Consider the following 27,766-nt stretch of genomic DNA (forward strand, 5'->3'; position numbering starts at 1 on the left):
GTTTTCAATGTAACCAAGCTAAATGATGTTTCGCAGTTTAGTCGCCTCCCACGACCACCTCTCCTTCCCAATTTAAGCTAACTCCAGTAGCCACATGCCTTCAGGTGCCTGAATATAGCACTGCCTCTAGCTGTCTACTTGCAAGAGTTTGGGGCCACGGAAAACTTTTCCGTGGGCCCCCAGACACTCTAGGGTCCCATGTCCACCCACAGGCCGCTCTTCAGAGATGCTCGCAGGGGCAGAGACAGCAATAATGTTACAATATTGTAACAGTATGAAGGCAGCTTCGACCACAGTGGGGTTGGGGCGGAGAGATAAGAGGAAGATAAAGAGAGAGCGAGTGGAGAAAGGGAGAGATGGGAGAGAGAGAGGAGGGGGGAGAGAGAGAGAGGAGGGGGGAGAGAGAGGAGGGGGGAGAGAGAGAGAGGAGGGGGGAGAGATAAGGGAGAGGAGAGATAGAGATAGTGGGAGAGAAAGGAGAAATAGTGAGGAGGGAGAGAGAGAGTGAAGAGGGAGGAAGAGATATAGGAAGGGGGAGTGAGAAGGGAGAGAGAGAGTGACGAGGGAGAGAGAGAGTGACGAGGGAGAGGGAGTGAGAAGGAGAGAGGGAGAGTGAGGAGGAGAGAGAGTGAGGAAGGAGAGAGAGTGAGGAGGGAGGGAGAGAGTGAGGAGGGAGGGAGAGAGAGAGGGCGACGAGGTAAAGAGAGCGACGAGGGAGGGAGAGAGAGCTAGGAAGGAGGAAGAGAGAGACGTGGAGAGGAGGAAGGGAAAATTGGGAAACAGAGAGGAGGGAGAGGGGAGAGAGAGAGGGAGAGGAGAGCGAAAGGGAGAGAGAGGCGAGGGAGGGAGAGTAAGGCGAGGGAGGGAGAGTAAGGCGAGGGAGGGAGAGTAAGGCGAGGGAGGGAGAGTAAGGCGAGGGAGGGAGAGTAAGGCGAGGGAGGGAGAGTAAGGCGAGGGAGGGAGAGTAAGGCGAGGGAGGGAGAGTGAGGCGAGGGAGGGAGAGTGAGGCGAGGGAAGGGGAGTGAGAGGAAGGAGAGAGAGGGAGGGAGAGGGGGGGAGAGAGGGAGAGGAGAGAGAGAGGGAGAGGAGAGCGAAAGGGAGAGTGAGGCGAGGGAAGGGGAGTGAGAGGAAGGAGAGAGAGGGAGGGAGAGGGGGGGAGAGAGGGAGAGGAGAGAGAGAGGGAGAGGAGAGCGAAAGGGAGAGTGAGGCGAGGGAAGGGGAGTGAGAGGAAGGAGAGAGAGGGAGGGAGAGGGGGGGAGAGAGGGAGAGGAGAGAGAGAGGGAGAGGAGAGCGAAAGGGAGAGTGAGGCGAGGGAAGGGGAGTGAGAGGAAGGAGAGAGAGGGAGGGAGAGGGGGGAGGGAGAGAGAGAAGGAAGAGGGAGATAGAGGAGGGGGAGACGGCTATTGGCTATGCTACATGTGCTGCGAGTATGCATGAACGTGAGTAGTCTTGCACTGCTGCTGCTGCAGGTAGGTACCGTTCTTGTCCAAACTGGTGCAGGGAAAACAAACAAAAAAATATTTTTGTATGCAAGGTATGTAACAGAAAAATAATTTAATGTGCAATAATACAATGCATAGAATGCATGTGTGAGACAAAGAATTGAATGTGTGATGATTACGCGTACTTTTGAGATGTAACATAGTCCCTCATTCATTGCAATGCAAGCACTTCATACGAGGTAGAATGATACACTTGGCAACCAATAGCATGCAAAACCTTGGGGAGGACAGAAATCAGAAATTCCACTTAAATGATAATTTAAAGAATTGGTAACAATAGTTGATGCAGGCAGCTGCACAGTCAAGTCAAATCTAAAATCCTTTACTGACAACACAGTATGTCACATCAACAAGGGCTCAAAGTAAGTTTCAATCATCGCAAATAAATTCCACTTCTAGACCTCCAGTGTAGTCAACACCAACTTTTGGAGAAAACTTCTCTGACTATTCCATTAACTAGCAGATGCAAGCCAGCTTGTAGCTACCTCACCAGCAGCAAAGCCACCATGTCAGTATCTGATGGCCTTTTACGCTTTGAAATAGACACACAAAATATCCAAAATGATAGCTTGGAATCCTAGCAAATTACAGACCCATCTGAGGGATCCTATTTGTAATTAATTTCCAAAACTGTAGCCAACATACAACTCTCCGAGTGCCTGGAGTTGATCTAACTCCGGAATGGCTTTCAGCGTTTCTTCTGCCCTTGAAGCAGCACCAACATCACTATTATGAACAAAAAAACACAACTCCCAAAAACTTCTCCTGTCCAGAGTCTAGGGCCGTGCTTACATCTTGATTCTGGCTATCCGCCAGGCAGCTTTTTAACATCAATTATTTACTTATTTCAAGGTTTTACCTAACATCACTGCACTAAAAACTATTAGAGCACGTCACAGCAGAACGAATAAACAGGTTGAAAGAAATCTGGAAAACTATAAGTTCAAAAAGGAAAATTAAGTTTCGGTGAAAGGGGTAATGCACTGGAGAGGGTGCAGTGAGGCCAATGTTATGGTTGCTGGAAGATGTTCGGTCCATGACTCTAGTTAATCAGAAAGGGTAGGTTTTAGGATCTTCTAAAGAAGACGATCAGATGGGTTCATAAATCTCAAATATCCACCATACTATTCGACCTGAACATTCGCCTCACTACCTGATGCTAAGGACATTGATGGATCGCTAATCAATTAATCTGCCTCATATCAGAAAAAAAGTTACACTAGAAGGGAATCTTGGCACTTTTATCTCTACAGTAATAAGTGTCTCATGTTGACTGCAAGAGAGGTTGGCTGTGTCACTGATCCCGTTCAACATCTATACAGCTTACCCCCCTTGCAGCTAATAACTTGGATAGCATATGAATGCAGATGGCCCTCAAATACGCTAAAGCTATAAGGCTGTGCTGGTAGCAATCAATGCTATGTTATGTTACATTTTATTAGTAAGTATAAGTATGCATCAGCTTAAGGATGATAAGGGACACCACAATCAACTAGGGACACAGGCAATAAATACAATGCAAACTGTGTAATCTTTAAAAGTTTCTGTAACTTTAGAAAATATTTGTTGAGATGACTGATAAGGCTGTTGTTCAGAAATCATGCGACCCCCACAGGATGGGTCCCACCACCCTACACACTGAGTCCGAGAAAGGGTCACAATCAGGAAAGGCAAAGTAGCAGACTTTAGCGAGCCTGCAGATTTGTAATTAGAGAATGAGGATGCAGGGAAGTCAGAGAGTACACTGCCCAGTGACCATTAGTGATAGTAAGAGCTTTAAACCTCACTCATTTCCAGTCATTCAGTGGGGGAAGATTTGGTCTAACTTCTTTTAGCTTATAATACACTTGCCACTGCATTTGATGGTGGTCAAATGACCAAAGATGGATTTGAACATCGTCAGATATATGTTATTCCTGTAATACCTTGACTGGATCAAGGCACTGACAACTGTTAGAAATTTGCTTTCTGGTTGGCAAAGGTATGCCTATTCAAGCAGGAACCACAATCCTAGTAAGGGTGTGTAGGAAGCTGGCTCTGTATATAGTATACCAAAATTAGATAGTGCACAGAGTCCAGTGGAACCCCAAAGGTAGCCGGAGGTCAAAGTAGATAGCATCCGACTCTCTATTTGTGGTAGTGTGGGCGAGCAGTAAGGCTTTATCAGAGGGTAGTGTTAAGCATTTGTTGTACACACTCAATCAGCAAATTATGTCACACACTCAAAGACTGAACTCAGACCAATTTTATTCGTATAAAAATATTTAGTTGTATTTATTTCCAAGAACCAAGCAAGCCTGGCACCGGTAAGTGTATTTGATAATGTTCAAGGCAGGTTGAAAAATACAAGCAAGCTGAATGAAAATGACTTTGTTACAGGTTTGTAAATGCTTCCAATTCAGTGGAAATTACTAATAGCTTACTTTGAAGATTCATTTCTTGATTACTTTTTCTACTCAGTGTGATACACCTAGATATCACACTGGGACATTTCCTAGATAAAAGGTAAGTAAGCAATTTTTAGTTCTTTGCAGATTTCTTAAAGTTCAATTCAAAAACAAACTCCCCACTTAGAACATTTTTCAAGGAAAAACAGTCAATGTATTCCTATGGAGAGAAATGAAATTATTGGTTAACATGTAAGTACTTTTTTGTGGGAGTTGGTATTCTGGGGTTAGAACCAGGGTTCCGCCAGGGTCAATGATGCACTGTCAAAACACCCTCAGCGGCACTAGGGTGGCCGGGTGCAGAGTGCTGAGGCCCAGTGTTAGCCAATGGGGGATAGGGGACCTCCGGTAGGTGGCTGCGCATAAGCAGGCCACAAGGTTATGGTATTAAAGCTCCAGTGGTTTAGCTCAGGGAAAAGGGGGATCCGAGTTAACACCCAAAGTACACCTGCAGCAGTGCAGGGGCGGCTGGGTGCAGGGGACTGTTTTGGCATTGGGTGCCCTGTTATTTTCAATGGGAATTGACGGTTTTGTTTCTTAGCTGTAGGCTCGGTCCAGGAAGTCTTCTGGGAGGAACCAACAGCTGGGCAGGTAAGTTGGAGGGCTAGGGGACATAGGTGCACCTCCGGTTCCTTTCTCCAGGGAGCAGGGCGGCTGGATTTGGGGGTGTCTTTTGAGGTCAGATTTCACCTTACCAGGCCACTCGCGGTTGGGGGATCTCCGTGCAGAGGCTGCAGGCGATGTCTGGGAGTCCTGGAGGGGTCAACCCACGGAATACTCGGACTCTGGAGCGCTGGGGGACCTCGCTGGGACTGGTGAGCCACTTAGACTCAGGCCGTAAGCGTCCGGTGCAGTGGTGGTTCCAGGCAGCGGGTTTCTTTGTCCTCGGCAGGCTCGGAGTCTTTCTTGGCTATTTCTTTTGAACAGAGCAGCTGAACACAGGAGAGCTGGTCTTTGTTGAAGGCAGTCAGTCCTCCCAGGGGTTCTGGAGGTCGCTGGCTGCAGGACAAGGTGAATTTTGGCGCAGGATCTCTGGAAATTGCAGACGGGCCGGTCGGGCTGGGGCCAAGTCAGTTCTTCTCTGCAGTCTCCTCTGCTGGGCTTCTAATCTACTTCCGTCCTTCTTCTTCTTAGGTTACGGGAATCTGCCTTCTTGGTTCAGGGCTGCCCCCTAAATACTGTATTTAGGGGGTGTTTTAGGAGTCTCGAGGTCAGTAGCCAAAGGAGTACTGACCTTAGGGTGACTACACCCTTTGTGTGCTTACCCCATGTGAGGGAGTGGGCACAAGCCCTAATCCTGATTGGAGAGTGCTTGCCATCTGCAAGATGGCGGGCACTGAAGAGTGGGCTTCGCCTCGCCTCCCCCACCTGAGGGGTGGGGTTGGCAGAGGTGGGCACACCTTATGGGCTGCGCTAATTTTTCCTGCCTGTCTTCCCACCGAAAAGGAGGAGAGACAGGAAGGGGGCCTGCTCCTGATAGTAGGAGAGGCTGGGGGTTGCATTACAAAGGTGGCAAGGTCTTTGAAGCTTCCCTGCCACAGATGTCTCTTCCTGGCCTGAAAGACTTTGTTTCTGGGCTCAGGTAGTGAAGGTTACCACCCGATGGGTCCAGAAGCATGTCTCGTGGTGGCAGGCTGTTGTGTACCAGTCAGGGAACCCACCAGAGGCTGGTTGTTTTTCAGGGGGCATCTCTAAGATGCCTTCTGAGTGCATTTTTCATTAAATCCCACACTGGCATCAGTGTGGATTTAACGTGCTGAGAAGTTTGATACCAAAATCCCCAGTTTTCAGTAAAGCCAATATGGTGCTGTGGAGTCTGTTATGACAAACTCCCAGCACCATATACTCTTAATGGCATTACTACACTTACAATGTCTAGGAATTGGCTTTGACACTGTAGGGGTACAGGGCGCATGCACCTGTACCCTCACCATTGGTATAGTGCACCCAGCTAGAGGGGTGGCTGACCTATGCCAGGACAGTGGATTGTAGGCATGGCACACAAGGATGTGTGCCATGTCACCTCTTCACTTTGTTCTGCACCATGCAGTGGCAGTGTGTGTGTGTAAAGGTACAGGGCCTCTAAGGGCGGCACAATAAGTGCTGCAGTCCATAGAGGCATTCCCTGGCCACAGTGCCCTTGGTACCCATGGTACCTTTTACAAGGGACTGACCTGTGGCCAGAGAGGTGCCAATTTGGGGTACAAGGTATAGTATTGGGAAGGAACACAGGCCCTGGGAACCTGATTGGCAGGGACCCACGGCACATCAAGTCAAAGTGCATCAGTAGTCTGGCAAAAAGTGGGGGGGTTTCTGCAACAGAAACCCAGCTTCCTACAGGGTGATTCAGATATACACCATAAATTAACCTGTACCCACCCACTGGTAGCTTGGCACATATCAGTCAGGCTTAACTTAAGAGGCAATGTGTAAAGTATTTGTGCAACACTTCAAACAGCAAAATAGTAAGGACACCACACAAAAAGATACCAAATCTGGCTAGAAGAATAGAGCTTAATTTAACCCGTTTCTTGCTTCGAAAGTTCAGCGCCAGTGCTGAACGTTCTAAGAAACGGGTGGGGACGCGTCGGCCGTTGGACGTGCGCAGCACTACGAAGGTAGTGCTCGCAACGTCCAACGGCAGCACTAAAGGGGTTAATGACCAAATCGACAAACAAATCTAATAAGCATAACTGAGTTATGAATTTTTGAAGAATAAACTGAAATGTAGTGCTTAAAAGCATAAATAGCCAACTGGGGCTACCTGGTCGTGCTAGACTGAGTCAAATCCAAAAGTTCAGACCAACTGCGATGGAACACTGGTCAGATACAGGGACCAGCCTTGGTCCGTTCAAACAGTACTTGATTTGTGGTTGCATCGACGTTGAGGAAGAGATGTGGGGAGCAAAGAAGGCAATGCCTTCGCGTCGATCCTTAGAATGTATGCGATGCTCCAGCTCCGAGCAAACTCAGGGATGCGTCGGGAATGGAGGCGGTGCGTCACGCCATCCGCGATGGGTTGTCCTCGAAGCAGTGGTAATGCCTTGGCATCAATGGAGATGTGCCAGTTCCGAGCACTGCAACAGCATTGATGCATGGACAGCATTTATACCCACTTCCAAGGGCCCAGGGCTTGATTGGCATCACTTGGCAGGGCAAGACTCACAGTTGGCAGAATCCTGGTGCTGTAGCAAGGTGGTTTGAAGTCTTTGATGTCCCTGAAACTTCAGAACAGAAGGCAAGCAGGCAAGCCCTCTGAGTAACTTTGGTTCTGGGTTGGATAGAAGCAGGTCCATCCCTTCTCACTGTCAGGCAAGAGGGTAGCAGGCAGCAGGTCAGCACAGCAAAGCAGGAGTCCTGCAGAGAAGCAGCCCACTGATTGGCAGTCTTTGTAACATCACATCATTTCTATTTCCTGGCAGAGTAGCCACAGATTCAGAAGTGTACTAATACCCAGTTGTGCCTTTGAAGTGTGGGGGGGGACTTCAAAGAGAGGTCTTTGAAATGCACAGAGTCCCCACCCTGGCTCCAGACGCACTACAGGGGGGTATGCAGCCCTTTGTGTGGGGACAGGAGTATCCACAGATCCAGAATTGTACTAATACCCAGTTGTGCCTTTGAAGTGGGGGGGGCTTCAAAGAGAGGTCTCTGAAATGCACAGAGTCCCTGCCCTGGCTCCAGACACACTACAGGGGGGTATACAGCCCTTTGTGTGGGGACAGGAAACAGCCTATTCAGGTATGTCAGCTCCTCCCTACCATTCTACCCAGAATGGCCCTTCAGTCACACCTAAGATTATTTTGTGTGCGGCCGTCTAGAGGGAATGCGCAAAGCCCTGCTTTCTCCCACCCCAGACGTGTATTCTCAGTCAGGCAATAGGTTCCAAATGGCTAAAGTAGGAAAATACCACCTTTCTAGAAGTAGCATTTTCAGAATTACAATTTAAAATCTAACTTCACCATAAATTGGGATTTTAAATTGTGATCCTATAGACGCCAAACCTGAGGATCCCATTTCTTCCCAATTGAAAATTACACATATAAATGTAGTAAGGTAATCCCAATGTTAACCTATGAGAGAGATAGGCTTTGCAGTAGTTAAAACCGAAATTTACGAGTGTTTCTCTACTAGGCAGTGATTCATTTGTGCCTAAGGTGTCCGGTGCTCTGCACCGGAACTTAATTGTCAACACTGGCACTTGTGACAGGGTTAACTTGCCAGGTCAACATGGCAGTTAGAAACTGAACACTAAGGCTCTGCAATGGCAGGTCTGAGACATATTTAAAGGGCTACTGATGTGGGTGGCACAATCAGTGCTGCAGGCACAATAGTATCATTTAATTTACAGGCCCTGGGAACATGTAGTGCACTTTACTAGGGCCTTATAAGTACATTAAATATTCCAATTGTGGACAAGCCAATGCTACCAGGTTTAAAGCATAGAGCACAAGCACTTTAACACTGGTTAGTAGTGGTAAAGTGCCCAGAATCCTAAAGCCAGCCAAAGGGAAGTCAGCAAAAACAGGAGTTCTGAGAGCAAAAAGTCTGGGGAAACCACACCAATGATGCCAGGTCTAACAACCCCAGCAGTTTGTTTCCACAAAAGGAAAAATGCTGCTAGACTGGCAATGAATAAATCGTGCACTGCATGTTGTACATTCAGTGTGAGATGGAAGCAAAGTTGCGGTATCTCAAATCAATGAAGAAAGGGGTCTTGTGAAACACACCATTATCGTTAGGCGGACTTTCTATGAATTTGTGTCTCTTGGACAGACATGCCACACTTAGAAGTACATGATAATTTTGTGACAAAGTAAATGAGGACATCTCCATGATCAAAGAGGTACAAAGCTAGAAAAGAGATGGAATTCAGTGTCTGGAGTACAACGATGCTTCCGGGGTTGGAGTCAGGTTACTCATATGCCATCTAATGGCTATGTTGAAGATCATGTACCCCAGATTTTTGGGGTTTAATCCAAGCTTAGAATATGACAAACAATTGCTGGATTCTTGGAAAAATCCCTTTGTCTGTGTGCCCCTCAAACTGCAAAGCATTAAAAAACAACACGGACATGGATTCGTCTACAAGACTCCCAACTACAAACAGTCCACACACTCGCTACTCACCAGAATAACATATGTGTTATATCAAAAGGCTAAAATATATACAAGAAAAATAAAATTAATTTGATGAACGACGGTGTAGTTACTCTTACAGGAAAAAAACAAAGATTAAATGCTCTACTCTTGCAGCAGGATGTTTTTTTTCCGGAAGACTTTGTGGAACATTTCTTAAAGATAAGAATGCCTATAATCCCTTGCTAGTTGGCTCACAAGAAACGGGATTAGTTTCTGAAAGGACAAACTGAGTTGATCTTTAGCCTAGTAAATGTAAAAAGGTAGGAATTCATAGTGAGGCGAGGGTAAAAAATAAATCACTTAGAATAAAATTTACAATCAGTCCCTACTGATGGCATTTTGAAATATACCTATTACAGCGAGTGTCACATCCTTTAAAGGTTCAAACAACAAATATCCAGTCACCTTAAAAGCACAAAAAGGCATACGCTTATTTTCTCAACAACGATTTATGTCGGCATGAAATACGTTGAACAATTGTACCTGCTCGGGTCCATTATTTACCTTTTTGCTCTTCCCTGAAACCTGCTTCAGAGGCTTGAAACATAGATTAAAGTAGCAGATTGTTTTCTGCACACCATATCCGGCTTGGAAGAACATGTGTAAATATTAGACTTGGTTTCATCTACCTTTCTATTTTGGCACAGAGCGAGGTGCAGCCAACCTGATTTTTCGGATATTGTTTTCTGAAACTTAAGGGAAATTCAAGAGCCCTGTTGAGGGGTGTGTTTGCTCTCGGTCTGGTCGGGTTTCACATCCGGTGGCACGGACGCGCTTGAATAGCTTTAAAGTGCTTTGGCCGGAAAGAAAACCAAGTGACGGATCAATACTAATCTCGAAATTGGAGCCCGGACTCGAAGTGTCCTCGAGTCTGTGTCTACAGATCTGCTGGGGAGGACGCGACACAATTCAACGTGGCACTTATGAGAGTGCAGAGTAGGACGTGGGATGACGTTGGAGTGGTCGCATAACCCTCGCATGTGCCTACTCAGTGGGTCACCCGTCTATACTTACTTGCTGGTGGACATACTGCATACATTCTCCGTATTCCCCCATCAGTCCTAGTCAATAATGTCAGCCAACAATCTCAGCTCTTAGTGGTGGTCATTGTTGGCCGCAGATTTATTAATATCAATAAAGATTATTAATAACAATATTAATAACATACTGGTTGTACAATCTTCATTTGCGAACTCTAACCATCAATCATGCACATCACATTACAGTTTATGACACCTTCCTCTGATACAGGTGTCTGTCTCTCGTGCACTCATCAGTTCGTAAATGGCACTTGTGTACAACCAGTTCTTAATCAGTTTTATTGGTGTTCCAGTAGTTGGTTGGCCACACCCCTTTTGGGTGTCATGGAGGGGAGCTTCTTTGCCTGGAGTTAGGTCCCCAGCTCGCTACCATTTGCGCCCTGCCGTCCGGCCGGGTCTGGGCCGCGAGTGCCATCTCCGTCTTTTCCTCCCCTCCTTTGTGCCGTTCAGGAACGTCGGAGCGAGCGATTTCAAACATTCTTTCACAATGGTACTAATATGCTCACCGTTAACTGCTCTGCCGTTCGTCTCACCCTGCTTGTTGTCGTCTGACCTCGGCGGCGGGGGCTTCTGGCGCACTTTCTTTGGGGGATTCCTCTTGGAGGTCTTCTTTCTCGGCGTGGTCTTAGGCTTCTTGGGTGCTGACGGGCCTGCTTCCTCCTCCGCCTGGCCGTCCGGCCTATTCTCCTTTCCTTTGGCCAAATGGGGCTGGAGCCATTCGTCGCCGTGTACCGCCGATATCTCGCGGATTTTCTTCAACACTTCCGCCATGTCTCCTGGCTGATCTTCCGCCATGTTGTCCATAGGGCCTAGGTCTGGTTTCTGCGGGCTGGCCTGCGCCGCTGGGTCGGAAGGAATTCCGGACCCGCCTCTGAACTTCCTTGCACGTGTGTGCTGTTCGCCTGGTGAAACGGCTCAATGCGCGCTCCGAACTGGACACTTGCTTACCGCGCTGGAGCTTGGCACGGCCGCCGAGCTCGTCGTCCTTTTCCGTCGCTTCGGATCACTCGGCCTCGGGTTCCCGGGGAGCTGGGTGGAGAACTTGACCGGCGCGCCGCTCTGTGGGGTCGCCCTTCTGCTTCGGCCGTCCTTCGCCGCCTCCTGCCGCAGTCGGTCCTCTTCAAACGATGTCGTTGTCGCGCCGCTCTCCCAGCTCCTTCGAAGACGTTGTGCTTCTGGTGGGGAGCGGCGATGCTTAAATCCCCTTGAGCCCCCTAAGGGCTTCAGGTGAAACCCCCTTTGATTGGGGGGTTCAAAGGTAGCAAGGTTGGCCATTGGTCGCCCCCCATGGGCGCCCAGGTCACAAGGTCACTTCCTGTCGGGGTGGCTGGTGCGCACCCCGTTTCCGCTGGTCCTGGCCGCTTCAGGGCGCCCAGGACCAGTTCCATCCCCCTGTTGGCACCGCGTGGGTTATGGCGCCGGCCCTTGAGCCTCCCCCACCCTGCGGGTGGATGCGGCGGCCTCTGCAAAAGTGAACCACGCAGTACGTGCACTCAAAGAAGATAAGATAAAAGCCACAGTTTCGCCTTCACCAAGCTTGGGTCTGGATGAAGGTGAAACTGTGGCCCTTACCTTATCTTATTAGACCTCAGCGCCGCATTTTACACAGTGTCTCACTCCATCTTGCAAAGAACATTGCAAGTGGCACGCTTAACTGGAGTAGTCTTACAGTGGATTGGATCTTTTTTTTTTATATATATTTTTATTAATTGAAGAAAGACAAGAGGGATAATACACATCGGATATCATACTATAAAGTACTTTACAACGGTGAGTAGGCGAATAAGTCAATGTGGTAGGATTTATGCACGGAGTACGGAGCATCAACATTCTTAGATATATGAGAGAAAAGAGACGATACATTCAACAACCCCGTTAAGCTAATACCTCCAAAGCCCGTCCACCCATGAAACAGGATAATTAGAACAAGAGTAGACACCCAGATATGCAAAAAAGATCGACTCAGGATAAACAAACCACCTCTCGTATAAAAAGGGGGAAAGGAAAGAAAAAAGGCCATAGAACTAAACAAAGACAAAACAAAACACCCCCCCCCATTTCCCCCACCCTACACCTCTGCAATGGCTAAGGCCTAACCCCACTAGCAGCGTGCCTGTCGCCAACTAACTAGGTCCTAAAAGAAGGAAAAGAAGAAGAGTGGAGGAGGAGATGTCATACAGGCCTCCGGCCCCTCTACTCCCCGCCAGAAGCAAACCACCCCAAATATAATCAAAACATTGCAGAAGCAGCAATTACAAGTCAAACAACCGGGGAAGTTTATAAACACCGCCCGACCCCCGCAAAATTATTGGATGCAAGTCCCGTATCAACTGAAGCCTATATATCCAGCCCAAACAATCAAACTCATCCCTGGCCCTTCCGATCTTTCGTGCAAGCTCTCTCCGCTCGAACCGCCATCTTGACAGGAGAATCAAAACGTTCAAGAAAGTCAAGACCAGCACCGTAGAGTCGAATCCAGAGTTCTAGTACTGGAACTCCACAAATCAAACGGAGATATCTGTCCACCAACAGTAAGTCCCAAGGACATAGTTGAACGAACTGGGAGGAGAAGAATGTTAAATCAATCCGATAGGCACTGAGGGCATTATCCAGGAGTATAAAATCAGCGGTATCCTTCATGGCGGTATCGCCATTTAATATGATGAGTGTTCGGTAGTCCCAAGCTCGCATGTTGTTGTTAGGGGGCTGACAAAAAACACCAGATCCGGTTTCCACACGGAGTCCTCTGTCTCAAATAAGACCAGCTACGCGGGTAATACATCGTGTCTTGAGTCTGGCAAAGGGTCGGAGTCCGGTCTCAAACATATGTCTTCAGCTGTTACAATCATTTTGTGGACAATGGCGGTGAATTTCGAGTGAAGTGCCACATTGGCGGCCATTACAGTCTGCAGCGACGGCGAACATTCCGTCCGCTCCATCTTCCCTTGCGGAGCGGGAGATCAGGTCTTCAACCCCGGAGGTCGACTACTCCGGGAAAACAGGCACAAGCGGAGCGGACGGTAAAAATAAGTACTCGTCAATTCCGTGATCTCCACACCGTCGCCGCCAGGCGAGGATCCAGATCCGTCGACCCCGGGAGCTCAACAGGGTCTTCGGGCAACGGACCCCCGTCCTCTGTTACAGGAGCGTCGTGCCGCGTATCCTTGGCATCCACCTAGCCACAGGACCACCATCCAGACCGGTCAGGATAGTCTCCACTTCGGGAGACCGGACTCTGCCCAAGTCCCGTGGCCGATATTGTTTAACTTCAACCCGGAAAGGGCAGAAATCGAGGTCCCTGCTTCCAAGCTGTGTTAGGCCGAGAATGAAACACGGCATAACTTCACCATTCGGGACGATAAAAACCTTGGGATTGCACCTTTAGTAGAATACACAAGATTGTCGAGGTGTTCCTACTGAGAGGAAAGGAGTTAGTGCAGTCTGTAATGCAAGCGGATTAGAACAGGGTAACCTGGTGGTCACCCTGGGAATCCATTTTGTTGGATTTAATGCCCTCACACACCCTTTCAGGTGTCATGCTTCATCATTTGGGCTTGCTCCTCGTTGGGTCGGCGGTGCAATACCCAACGGGCAACACCTCATAGAGGGGCACTTTGGCGGAGATCTTTTTCCAACTGCCGTATAGATGAAGTGCGGGTATGGGGCCAGGATTCAGGGTAGATGTAACTATGTGAAGTAAAATAAAGCTAGTGGTACCAGAGACAATTTTATTCAGGAGGGCCACTGCTTTAATTAAAACCAATATCCTAGAGGAGAGTAGTGGAAAGTGATGTTTCCCACTCTCTTCTGGAGTGTGTTAAAGTCCGGTCAACATGTTTCTCGCTACTTTACAATTTACTGAGCGATTCTTCAGGACCAGGGGGACTAGTTAGCAGGTATCTAAAGGTATCTGTAACTATCTACACTATTGCCATTTGGATTGGTGTATGTAAGCTAGTTTAACTACCATCCTAGCGGTTGAACGGGCGAATATTACTATATTACCCTTCTTCAAGTTGCGATTGTTAATACCTATTGGGGGCAAAAGAAGGAAGGGGGTAAACAAACATATCGCAAATACATAATAACACGTTGCATTAATGACTGTGATACTTGTGTGTGACGCATGCTGTGGTTCATGCGTGACGTTGTAACACAAGTGTATCAAGCACTCTCAACAGTGGAATTTCGTGGGAGTGACATGTGAAGGTAAACCTTGTGTGTTAAAAAGGAAATACCAAATTGGTATTATCTGCACGCAGTTACTCGTAACTCATCTAAAGTTAAAAACAATCAAACAACAACAGTAAATTGTAAAGTAGCGAGAAACATGTTGACCGGACTTTAACACACTCCAGAAGAGAGTGGGAAACATCACTTTCCACTACTCTCCTCTAGGATATTGGTTTTAATTAAAGCAGTGGCCCTCCTGAATAAAATTGTCTCTGGTACCACTAGCTTTATTTTACTTCACATAGTTACATCTACCCTGAATCCTGGCCCCATACCCGCACTTCATCTATACGGCAGTTGGAAAAAGATCTCCGCCAAAGTGCCCCTCTATGAGGTGTTGCCCGTTGGGTATTGCACCGCCGACCCAACGAGGAGCAAGCCCAAATGATGAAGCATGACACCTGAAAGGGTGTGTGAGGGCATTAAATCCAACAAAATGGATTCCCAGGGTGACCACCAGGTTACCCTGTTCTAATCTGCTTGCATTACAGACTGCACTAACTCCTTTCCTCTCTGTAGGAACACCTCGACAATCTTTTGTATTCTATGAAATCTGGGCACGTCGTGCGTGGACCTTCTGCTCCGACAAGAGCAGAAATAGCCCAAGACTCCTCCCTTTTGATATTAATTGCACCTTTAGTCTCAGCAACACTTCAGCCACACGGGAGTCTGGTGCGAATTCAGGATCGATATCAGGATTTATCAGCTACTGGCGGAGGTCGGCGGAGCCGGGAGCTTACACGGCCATCTTGGTTGCTAGCGTAGCTCCTCCTCCGGATTGGATCTTTTTTAGCTGACCGAACCTTTCAGGTCTTCTCGGCGTCAGCAAACTCTACCTCCTACCCATCCCCTTATGGAGTCCCTCAAGGGTCGGTGCTGAGCCCTCTGCTATTTAATATTTAATCATTACTAGGAAAGAGAGAGGCCATGGAGTCTCCTCCCCATGTTTTATCTCAATATGGAAACAGCAGAGGGGTACCTGAAGACTTTCAATTTTGAGAAGGGTAGTCGAGTGTGTTGTATAATCCATTCCAAGATGGACTCACTGCAACAAATCAAACCCTCTGTCCTACGTGGGACTATATGGAATTTTTTGATTGAAATAATTTGAGCTCGACGTATTTTGACAAGGTCTACCAGAAGTTTTAGGCTTTTGTATTCCTCAATCATCACTTCCAGCTCTGTATCCTCAACTGATAACCGAGGGTATTAATGAAGAAGTCGACTGCAATTTAGGAGTATCTCTGCAGAATGAGGCCTCTGCTAGAGGTACAACCAGAGAGATTCAGGTGACCTATCCGGAAACTCTTGATGTAGCAAACTGCACTGTCACATACACATGTGTGAGTCAAGGAGCCTTAGTGCCTGCCCTTTTTCTGTTCTCTGCAAGAAATGCCAGTCTTCATAATGACCTGGGCCTGACTTTATCTGGTCCACTCCTCAGATGGTGGAAATTCTTTTAACAATGTTTTTAAGCTTTGACTACAGTCCCCCAAGTGATTTGAAAGTACCCACAGTGGTGGACTGGAATGTACAACGCCAGTTAGTTCCCATTGTGCAGTCCCTCTCCTATGCTCCTTGGAGGGGATGCTTGGGCTGCGACTGGAGGGTCACACTAGGGGATCAGTCATCACATACAGGGGTAGGCCTTGATGTTAAGAACAAACAATGAGGTCATAAAAGTCTATCTTAAATGACAAGAGGGGTATTGATCATATTTGAGAGAAGAGTAGCCTTTGAGAATGTACTTGTGAATAGATGCTCATCAAATACCGCTGGGCAAACAGTAATAATTTCACCTTTTGCAAAATACCATTTTTGGGGAAATTTATTGTATTTATGTAGGACTTTCTACCCCTGACGAGGAGCTGAAGCGCTTTTTGGCAAATAGAACGCTACCCCGAAACCCCAGATTAGAGTTTAATAGTTAGTAGATTGCATTAAGTGCTTTTTTTCTCGGCGCATTAGTTGAGTTAAACTTGTGCTCTTGATTTCTTGTGTGTTTAGCAGTGTATGGAGTAAGGATAGAATAATGGGAATGGATTTGAAAAGGGGAAGTAGTTAGTTGTTTTTGTGAGTATTGTTCATCTGTTTCTGTTGGGGTGCATTGCCTAAAACGGAGGGGGGGGGGGGTTGAAAAGTGGGTTGGAAGTTCACAGTAGCCAGAAAGGTTTGGGATGGGTCAGAGGGAGAAGGAATTGGACAAAAGTTGAAAAGAGTATTTTTTTATTTTATTTATATTATAAAATACAACTGAATTTGGACGTAGGCACATTGTGTGATTAACTTCAGCATAAAGACAGGTCAAAGAAAAGGAAGAAGCATGCAAATAATGTGCAGTGCAAGTAGGGTCTTTTGCAACATCACTCCGTGAGGCACTTTGTTTTATATCGCTTTGGTACTCCACAAGGGTATAGAAACATATCTCAACAAGCATTTGCAATGCAATAGGTCTCGCATTACTTAAAGTTTGAGCTAATTACGTTGCATTAATTAGAACGCCAATAGCTCAAAGTTTTAGTAATGCGACACTTATTGAATTGCAAATGCTTGTTTATCTCTGCTGACCTGCCGAGGGTTATTCCCTTATTTACAAATGTCACGGCCTGGTTAATGTATTTTCAATAAGGGCTGAGGCACACATTGAGGATATCAATTATGCATGAGTATGGGGAAGGCCGCTCTTGTTAAAAGTGAATGCGCACTGCAAATAAAAACAAGCACTGTAAAAACAAACAGGCACTGTTTGTTTAATGCTAAACTCCAGCAAGAACATGGAAGGTTTGGAGGGCGCGACCGGGTGGTATGGAGAAGCCCGCTATTGTTCAAAGTGAAAGCGTGCTGCAACGAAAAACAAGATTGTGGCGGAACAGGGTGGAGGGGAGCAGTTGTGGGATCAGACATCCGTCCTGTGCAGCCTTCAGAAACTAGCATGGTAAAGAGAAGTCCAAGCTTTTAGCAGGCTTCAATAGCTAGTAAGAGGTGCATTTATTAAAAAATAAAGGACATCACACAAATCCGCTATTGATATCATTTCACTCACCAGTTGACGAAGGGCGAGCGGAGGAGAGCTGGGGTGCCGTGCGAAGTGCTCGGGCCTCGCAGAGGATTCTTAAAGGCGCACTACAGTAGAGTTTTTACAGTACTACTATTAAACAAGCTATGCACAAATGTAAGTTGTATTATTTCATGTTGCACTTTATAGAAGGAACACACATTGGCAAATGTTAACAAGGTATTACCCGTGAAAGGAAACCCGGGGACCTACCTGTGGGCTTTATGTCTGCAGTCCGGATTAGAACGGAAGCCAGGCAACTTGTTTTGGGACGGGGGCGGGGCCGCAAACAGGAAGCGGACGGGAGCCCCGCGCTTCTGTAGTCAGCCGGAAGATTTGCCTGTGAACTAGCGGAGCTCCCGTGGTCGTGGAGAGCCCCGCCTGTTGTCAAGACTGACCCGCAGGCTGCCGAGGGAGACAGGGACACACGAAAAGACCCCGGTAAGTGTGGGGGGAGGGGGTGCGCGCGCGTATGTGTGTGTGCGTGTGTGTGTCTGTCTGCGTGTGTCTGTCTGTCTATGTGCGCGCGCCCCTGTATGTGTGTGCATGCAGAGGGGTGGGGGCTGGCTGTGTCTGTGCCATTAATGCATGAGAGCAGAGCGACGCGAAAGTAGGGGCTGGGAGTTCATCTGCGCAGGCGCGGCTCAGACGCGCGCTCCCGCGGTCAAAACTGAGACTGCAAAAGCGCGCGTCTGAGTCGTGTCCACTCTCCTGAATACGGGCCACATTAGGTCTGTAGCAGACTCTCAATGCTCACGCATTGAGAGTAGTCTGCTCGACCTAAAAAGCCCTCATCAGGTACATCACAATGAGTTCCCTCCCTCGCATTCAGAAAAGGATTCCTATAGTAAAACGCTGAAAAGTTTCATTATGATCTTCAATTCACTTGCAGCATCTCGATTAGAACCCCAATATGGATCCCGTTTTGAAAGGCATAAACGAGGCACAAACACATCGTTTTTTTCATCACAGCTAAATGAATATAGCTGTCTAACTAATTGTAACAACATTTCTATCACTTTTAGATGGCAAAAGGGGGCCTCTTCGGACTCAGTCCATTTCTCAGAGTCCTTTTCATCTAGTTCTAGTTTTACCTTCTACCGGTTTAGTGAATCAGCCATCTTAGTATTCAACGTCACTCCAAGAAAAATGATTTACCTATATACCCTTAACAGTCCACTCTTATAAGCGCCATGCATCCCTCACAGTCTGCAGATCGATCTTTTTAGGTCTGGCTATGGAGAGACGTAGTCCAAAAGTCCTCATATTAGGGTCAGCTCCCTTCTGCCAGTGGCTTCACTAAATGTTTTTCTGCATTAGCCATTGCTTGATCGGGCTGTGCATCAAATCTTGGATTAGCCCTTGGCTTTTTTCGCGGATGTGTACATTACGCCATTTTTCTTTCCATTGAGGCTTTGGTGCCAGGCTGTTCCAGGAATCTTCCTCTGGATGGGCCAAGTGTACGTTCGGGTTGACCAATGTGGGCTCAATTTTTTCAATTCTGGAGGTAGCCTACAAGCCCACAGTGGACATCATATATTCATCAAACAGGCATACAGTACATCTAGAACATTATTTGAGAGTTGGAGCAGATGTCTATACTCAGCAGCCCGAACTCTTAGAGTTTTCAGCAGGCCAGGCTTCAACACAAGCACCTGAAATCAGAGCTTAATTTGAGCTAGTGGTTTCCGGTGCTCAGCACCCGCACTTAACTGGTTTTCCGGCACTTAATTGTCAACACTACACTTATGATACTCTGTCACATGGTGGCACTGCTCATCTAATTTAGAGAGCGGCAGAACCACGGTTGTTTATGAATACAATATAAATACAAAATTCTTAACACCTGCCTCCCCAGCCATTCCTTTAGCTTTGGGGAACTGGAATAACCTGAACTATCGGACTTGCAAGTGAGAAAGATGATGAGTAGTTGTTTTGGCAGCGATGTCAGGAGCAAAGAGTCGTGCAAGCTGCGGTGGTCTCATGGCCAGGGCCCGGGCACTTATTATTTTACATCCAAGTAGATTGTAATAGTAGTTCAAGGTTATAAAGGTCCCTGTTACTACACCTAAGCCTTGATATTTCTCACTAGAACAACACCAATTTTTTTTGCATTCTGTGAACGTTGTGACTGTTTAGGGGTTTGCAGATGCTTCTGTAATGGGACTACCGCTGGCACACATGTATAGCCAGTGCTATTTTCAGAGGACATTCCCTCATTTGCATGGGGCGTAACCCCAGGCAAACCAGGAATTCATTTTGCCTCTTAGCCCACCCCGTATTATGGATGTGTTGAGCAGAGGCAAACAGGCACAAAACATGGGAAACAAAAGCAATCATTCAGACTTACAGAATACTCCAGCATTGTTGGGTTTTGTACCAGTCTGAACTGAATGCTCCATGAAGAGCATTTATCCTGGCACTGAGCAGGACTGTGATTAGCCAAGCCAAGGGCCTAATGTGGTTATTCAAAAAGCCAGGTCTTTAACTTCTTGTGGAATTCAAGAAGTAAGAAGGCGGCTTGGATGTTTAACAGCACCTAATTTCACGCGTTAGGAGCAGGCTCAACCACCAGATTTTGTTTTCCATATGGGATGTGTGCAAAAAGGAGTCTTGCCGATTTGATATGTCTGGAAGGTTTGTGAAAGCAAAACGGTATTGTTGAGGTATTCTGTGCCAGAGTGTCTTGAAAGTTTGGCTGAGGAGTTTGAAATGTGCTCATTTGGGTATGGAAAGCCAGACTGGGAGCCATTTGAAACTCTTCTTCAGTATCTTCAGTATGTGGAAGCATAAGGCAATGATGGCTTGAGCTGTGATGTTGAGTTTACAATTGAGAATGATCCGAAGGTTCTAGAATTGGATTATTTAGGTCTACGGTAAGTCTAGATAATTAGCATTAATGCCACCATGAATGCGTCATCCCACATTGCATAACCTGTTGTAACCCTTTATTGAACTCAATTATGATCAGTCCCATTGTGCGTAGATGTGGTTAGTCAAAGAGTATCACCAAGGCCACTGAATTTATGCGTTAGGGGAGGACCAAATTATGCAGCAGTGTTGATTAAATTATGCAGCAATAAAGGTACCTTATGTGGTGTAATGTGGCGACATTTTGTGATAGTAATACTTCATTATTTTGACTTTTTTTATTACACTTTTTAACACTGTTTGGGCCTATGTTGCACCTCATTAGTACAAGTTTAACACACAAGTATAGCAATAATCAACTGAAAGGTGAACAGTCAACCTTTGCAAAGAGCCTTCAACTGCATTGCAACATGTATTGCAAAAAGAACAGATAATGGAACAAGTGCTAAACCACTCATCTGGGTTAAATCCATTGTTTTTTTGTACGCCACACCATTCCAAATTAGACCCAGCCAAAAGCAAATCAGTCTTGACTCTGCTCCCCAAGGCAACAGACCAGCCCGAACTGCCAGGCCAGGTCCTCCCTGGATCAGAAACAAGCATCCTGGGACCGGTTTCAGGGTTTCACCCCTCATCAGCCAGGCTAGCTTAAATCTGGTGGTGTAGCGAACACGAGACCCAAGTCTGGGCATACCCTTCCCGCTTAAGGCGACACATGCAAAAAGAACAGTTGATGGACGGAATGCTGAACCAAATATACATTCACCCCCAGTCATAGCTATGGGTTAAATCCATCTTTTTTTTGCACGCCACGCCATTCCAGTTTAGAACCAGCAATATGCAAATCAGTTTTGACATAGTCCAAACTGCTTGGTCAGGTACTCCCTGGATCAGAAACAAGCATCCTGGGACCGGTAACGGGGTTTTACCCCTCATCAGCCAGACAAGCTTGAATCTGGTGGCGAAGCGAGCATGGAACCCACGTTTGGGCATACCCTTCCCACTTAAGGCGACAAACGCAAAAAGAAAAGATGATGTACGGAATGCGGAACCAATCAAGCATTCACCTCAAGTCACAGATCTGGGTTAAATCCATTGGTTTTTTTTGCACGCTACACCATTCCAGTTTTGACCCAGACATATGCAAATCAGTCTTGACCCTGCTCCCCATGGGAACAGTCCAGCCCGAACTGCCAGCCTGGTCCTTCCTGGGCCAGAAACAAGCATCCTGGAATGGGTTACAGGGTTTCGCCCTTCTTCTGCCAGGTTAGCTTGAATATGGTTGAGTAGCGAGCATGGGACCCTTGTCTGGGCATACTTGCTCTGCCACTGGATTCAAGCTAGCCTGGCTAATGAGGGGTGTTACTCCAAAACCGGTTTCAAAATGCTTGTTTCCGGTCCAGGTAGGACCTGCCTTGGCAGTTCGGGCTGGACTGTGGCCCATTGGGAGCAGGGCCAAGACTGATTAGCATATGGCTGGGTCCAAACTGCGGTGGCATGTGAGCAACAGAACAATGGATTTAATGCAGATCTCTTGACTGGGGGTGAATGTTTGATTCATTCAGCAATCCGTCCATCATTTGTTTCTGCGGCAACATGTATTGCAGCATTTTTTGTAATTTATGATTCTTTTGTGCTAGAATTTTATTTTTGTATCTGCAGATTATGCAGCAGGTAATAGATTATGTGGCAAATGTGTCAAATCCATATTTTTGTGGAAAAGACCACAGCCATAAAGTTGCATAATTCCAGTGGCCCAGACTATAACTTGGGGTTGTGCAATGTACTGTAACAAGATATCAGAATATGAAATGCTCACATTTGTACTTCTGCCATACTGGTGAGAACAAATTCAGCCCAACACAGTATCAATCTTGAGATAACACAGTTATTTGCTTTGCCACAGCATCTGGCAGAAAACAGACAGACATGGTTAGTGCATGATTCACAAAGGTAAACATACACTTATTTGTAAATGTACTATTTTTTTCGTATTCATAAACAACCAGTTTAATTTTAGGAATAGTAATTTTATGAATGTAGAGATTCCCCACTCGTGGCAGAGACTCCGTAGATAAAATGTTAGGCCTCTCCTGTCTTCTTATGTGCGTAGCGCAACCTTCCCGACTGAGGCATGTCCTGAGTTGTAAAATTACTATAAGTAAAAAAAGATGTCTTAGTTTGTGAATAAAAAGAAAATAGTAAACTTACACAAAGTTTAAGTTTACCTTTGTGAATCAGGTCCTTACTCTATTAGGCATTGTAATTCCACATTAATTCTTGGGGGACATTTATGATTCCCTTTCACTGATGGCTGTTTATCCAATGAGGCATGCATTGCTACTATCTGAATAGTATAATGCACGACCCATCCTACAGTATATTACTGCAAACATTTTATACAAAAATAATAAACACTCTCAGAATCCCCATACAGACCATAATTGAAATGCAAAATGCGGTTCACAGGCCTAGGTAGTGGTATCACTGTACCTGTTGCTACTGCACAACCCCAAGTAAAAATGGAGGACCCACCGAAAGCTTGAGCCGGTAGCCTGTCTCTGGCTCAGCTTGAGGTTCTGTTGGAACTTCAAGCCCAGAACGAGCCAAGCTTTCATGCACCTTCTGCCTGCTACCTCAACCTACACAGGATGTGGTGTTAAGGCGAAAGCTTCCAACTTCCGAATTGAACAAGGTAGGTTTGAGTCTCCGTGTTGGCTCAACATCCTGTATTTCTGGGCAAATCTCCAATGCCTAAAATAAATGATTGTGAGCTTGTGTAATGTAACTGGTGCTCTGGTAAAAACGCTTCGGGACCTCCAGGTCGAGTTTACAGTATATAAAAACTGCAGAAAGCTGCACAGAGGTAAAAACAAAGCATTAACATAAAAGGGAGAGACACATAGATAGCCATTTAGTGGCTGATTTGTACAAAGTGAAAACATAAAACCTCGAGAAATTGCAGCTTTCCCACTTAAATTGTGTGGTCCTTGGCAAATATTTGTGTTTACCAAAACTCGTTTTTCTTCATATTTGTGCATGAAAGCACATTCAAATACCTGAATCAGAACACCAACTACAGAAAAACCTATAACTGTGTTTGATGTAATAGACTATTGTTGCTCTACAATAATCTGGGCCACATACATGGTCCACGTGACAACTGCCTTGCCTGTTGGTTCACTAATGGCACTGTCACCAGTGTGAGGATGGGGGCAGGAATTACTCAAAATCATGTTTTAAAACTATAAGTGCTTTTCAGTGCAGCACTTTATTGTGACATGTTAAAGAAATAACCTTTTTTGAATTTTGAAGAGCTGTATCATATTTTACGTGATGTTTGCTTTATGTTTTACATGGCAAACATTTTCAGGGCTCTAAGAGCCAAGCCAGACCCGTAGTTCTCTGGCTCGGCTCTCTCTGTTAATTTGTTGGCTGGCCCACCCCTACCCAACACACAGCGCCAAATTAGTTTAAAAGACAGTGAAAAAAACATTACAACTTTGCGAGGAAGCACTTAACATGTGCCTTCTACATGGCATCTTCTGCCATGACTGGATGGGCCAAAGGTCATGTTTGGATGGCACTGCGGCCTCGCTTCCTGCTAGAGTCCACCTCCCCTGCTGCAGCCTTGCCCACCTCTTGCAGCTTTGACATGCTGCTGGTGGAAGCCACGGCCTGCACCCCCTCCTGTAGCCTTCGCAAGACTGGTACTACTGTGTACCAAAGACATCTTCCATGCATGGGCCAAAAACATCAGGAAAAAAAAACAAAGGCGGTGATGGACGGAGCGTTGACAATACAAACACTCACCCCCAGTCAACTGATCTGGGTTTAATCCATCACCGTTCTTTAGCTCACTCCGCCACCCCAGTTCAGACATGGCCATAAGCAAATCAGTCTGACCCTGTGCCTCATGGGAACAGTCCAGCCCGAACTGCCAAGCCATGTCTTCCCTGGACCGGTATCAAGCTTCCCAGGACCGGTTTCTGGCAAAAAACATCTGATGCAGCCATGGGGCAACTAGAAGTCTTGAGCAGCTCAGGGCTTTAAGTGGGCCGGATCTCACCGGGTCTGAGCACCAACAGTTTTTTTAAGGGGGCCTCGAAACGGGTCTCTATCGGCTCTGTTTTGCTCCCTGGCACAGGCGGTACATTTTTTTTTTCAGACTGCAGCGACAGCAGGCACATGGATGTGCGCGTGGTGAGCGTTGTAGGGGAAGGGAAATCCTTTAAAGATTGTCATTTTCTCGCTGGATTTCCCTTCTCTTTTTGAAACTCAGGAGCAGTAGCATTGTCATGGTGTCACCAGGGCTTTAAGTAGAAGCTTTTTCAATATTATATGCAAGTAGGGTGACCAACTGGTATGGGTGCAAATTCAGGACAGTGAGTGCAAAAATTCAGGACAAAGAGTCAAAATTCAGGACAAAAATTCAGGAAAGAAGGTCAGAATTCAGGACAAAAATTCGGGACAAAAGGTACGGTTTGCATACACATCAGAGGAAGTCCCGCAATAGTGCATAAGTAAATAGTCAACAAGCACAAGTCAAAATAAGTTTATTTTAGGTTGAGACAACCTTGCACTGACTGCATCTTTTGTGTATGCGAGTGAAACACACCTGCGTTTGCATATTCAAAAAAAAAAAGTGAAGAAAAAGATCACAGCTGAAGGTTTCTCAGATCTTACATTCCCCCCTCACCCCCACTGGAAAAAACACCGGATCTGAAATACTGTCACTGGGCAGAGTGGCCCATTATCATTCTGTATGTGATAATTAGGCCAACATACAGAATGATAATGGTATATCAGTCTGTGCCAGGTCGGGGAGGGGCTGCTGCAGGCCACAGATCACAGCAGGAGCGTGAGCTGCCCCCTGCAGAGAGTTTCAGGTTGCTTGCAGGGGGCAGCTCACGCCAATGTCAGAAATTACGGACAAAAGGCGTCCATGGAAGAAACCCTTACAGACAAAGGACAAGAGGTCCAAATTACGGGCAGTCCGTGAAATTTACGGACGGTTGGTCACCCCATATACAAGTCATAGTTGCTTATTTATCTTATGCAACTAGCAACCATTGACAAAACCAATAGTCCTGACTTGTAGGCATAAAGTGACTTGTCGTATCATATATCTGGACGCAGTGACAGGAACAGCAAAATACAAGTTGTGCATCACACTGTGCTAAACAGCTTAATTTCATTGACCACGCCCCTTTGAGAGACCCCCCAGTTTTTTCATCCCACTTAAAGCCCTGGAGCAGCGGTAGGGGCAGGTTATGAATGGCGAGACCATGCTGGACCAATGACATTGAACACGAGGAAGCTGTTGGCTGACTTGACTGCCTCCTCCACATCGTCCCTACCCTCCCTCACTACCACCACAGAAGCCTAGGGCAAGAAGGCAGACACCACCAGAAGCCTGCAATTCCAGTTCTATGGAATGAGGCAGCAGGTTGCAGAAGGGAAGAGGGAGTGCAGCTGACATTAACTGTATGAGCACCAACGTCACCAGTTCCTACAACATGCCTGCCACCTACCACGAAATTACACGCAGTTAGGCCAGCGTCAATCACACACACATTTGGAGGAGGCATGTGTACAGCAGGGCATGGTGCACACTGTATGTCTATAGAGTACACAGTTCAATCCCCACTATTACGCATGTACCGACAGACCAAAATGGGAGTAATGTGATTTAGAAAAAATCATTCATTGTAACATCGAATTGCATGTCTCCGGGTGCTATGATAAGTACTCATATGGCAATATAAGGAGAGAGGGGACATTTTTTGTTCAACATTTTAAAAACGACAAGTATTAGGGTTATACTATATTTGTGCATTATAATACATGCTTATATACGTGTTGGAATTTATATTCATTTTCATTACTAAGCATACTGGTGTCTTTTAAACTTCCTCTTTTTTTCTGGTCGAGGTCAGAAACGTCGACACCATAAACAAGCACTGCCAAAACCAATAGGTTTAATATACAACTCAAAAAGCAAGCAAGATCTGTTGGCAAAAGCCAATGTATGTTTCTGTTGTCACCTGCTTACATATATCTATGGGAAGTTATCAGGATACACATCCCATGATGGTGGTCATCGAGCAAGTTCTTTTTTATACTAGGAAGCTTGATTTTGTCATCGTAACCTCGGCACCATTTAAATATTGTTTACCATGAGCGGTAAAATCTGATGAAATCCAACTGGAAGACTGTTTATGTTTTTTTCATCGCGCAGGCTTTTTTGTTGCACGAGTCCCTTCTGTAAACCCTGTGTCTCTCTCAGATACCTTCAAGAGCTTGTAAACTCGCTCCATTGCAATGACACCCAGCCCTCCTCCTGTCTGTAGTGCTTTGATTGGGATATGCAGTGCCTGCAGACAGCTCAACAGGACACAATCATGGGTGGAGCATCTAGAACCAGCAGGTTCCATTGGGACTTTACCAGTGTACTGATTGGCTGCTCACTTAAGTTTGTGCCTGGGTGTTAGACCCGGCATCCTTAGCATGGTTTTCCCCCTACCTTTTTGCCTTCAGACTTCCTGTTTTTGCTGACTTTTACTTTTGCTAGCCTTAGGACTCTGCACATTTTACCACAGCTAACCAGTGCTAAAGTGCTTCAGCTCCTCATCAAAACATGATGAATTGGCTTATACCCAATTGGTATATTCAACTTACTTGTAAGTCCCTAGTAAAATGGCACTACCTGTGCCCAGGGCCTGTAAATTAAATGCTACTAGTAGGCTTGCAGCACCGATTGTACCACCCACTTAAGTAGCACTTTAAACATGTCTCAGGCCTGCCATTGCAGCCTATGTGTGTGCAGTTGTAAACTGCCATTTCGACCTCGCAAAAGAAACCTTTGCCAGGCCCAAACCTTCCTTTTTAATACACATAAGTCACTCCTAATGTAGGCCCTTGACAGTCTCAAGGGCAGGGTGCAGTGTATTAAAACAATTGAACAAGTACTTTTAAGTTTTACAGGTCCTGGTAGAGAAAAACTGTTCGTTGTTGACTACTGCAAGGCCCACCTTTCCCATAGGATACCATTGGAATTACCTTATTACATTTTCTACGTGTATTTTCCAAATGGGAACAGGTAACCCCCTTCAGGCTTGGTGTTGATGGAATCGCAATTTGACATCCTAAATCATGGTGGAGTCGGATTTTAAATTACAATTCCAAAAATGCCACTTCTAGAAAGTTATTAAATAGGGAAAAAATACATTTCCTGGTTAAATCTGAAACAACAATTTACTCACATTATCAAGAATTTAATGTACAATGATCACTTCGATTCATCAACATTGATTTTGATTTTGTCCTTCATTTTGTAGAGAATATTTATGTATCATCCACATCAAGAAAATATAAAATGTTACACCTTTGAATTTTTGGAATTACCAACCCACCTTTGTTTTCAAAGTTAAGCCTCCCCAGTTCTATGTCCTGAAGAGATCCTTTAATCAAGTGGGT

General features: G+C 46.1%; 1 protein-coding gene across 1 annotated transcript in view; it reads right to left on the bottom strand.

Annotated features, from left to right (window-relative positions):
- TECPR1 (tectonin beta-propeller repeat containing 1) overlaps positions 1 to 27,766 on the bottom strand; it is a 386,389-nt gene that overhangs the window by 339,513 nt on the left and 19,110 nt on the right. The gene's annotated exons all lie outside the window — the stretch shown is intronic.

The sequence above is a fragment of the Lissotriton helveticus genome, chromosome 10 (assembly GCF_964261635.1).
Source record: "Lissotriton helveticus chromosome 10, aLisHel1.1, whole genome shotgun sequence".
Classification (NCBI taxonomy): Eukaryota; Metazoa; Chordata; class Amphibia; order Caudata; family Salamandridae; genus Lissotriton; species Lissotriton helveticus.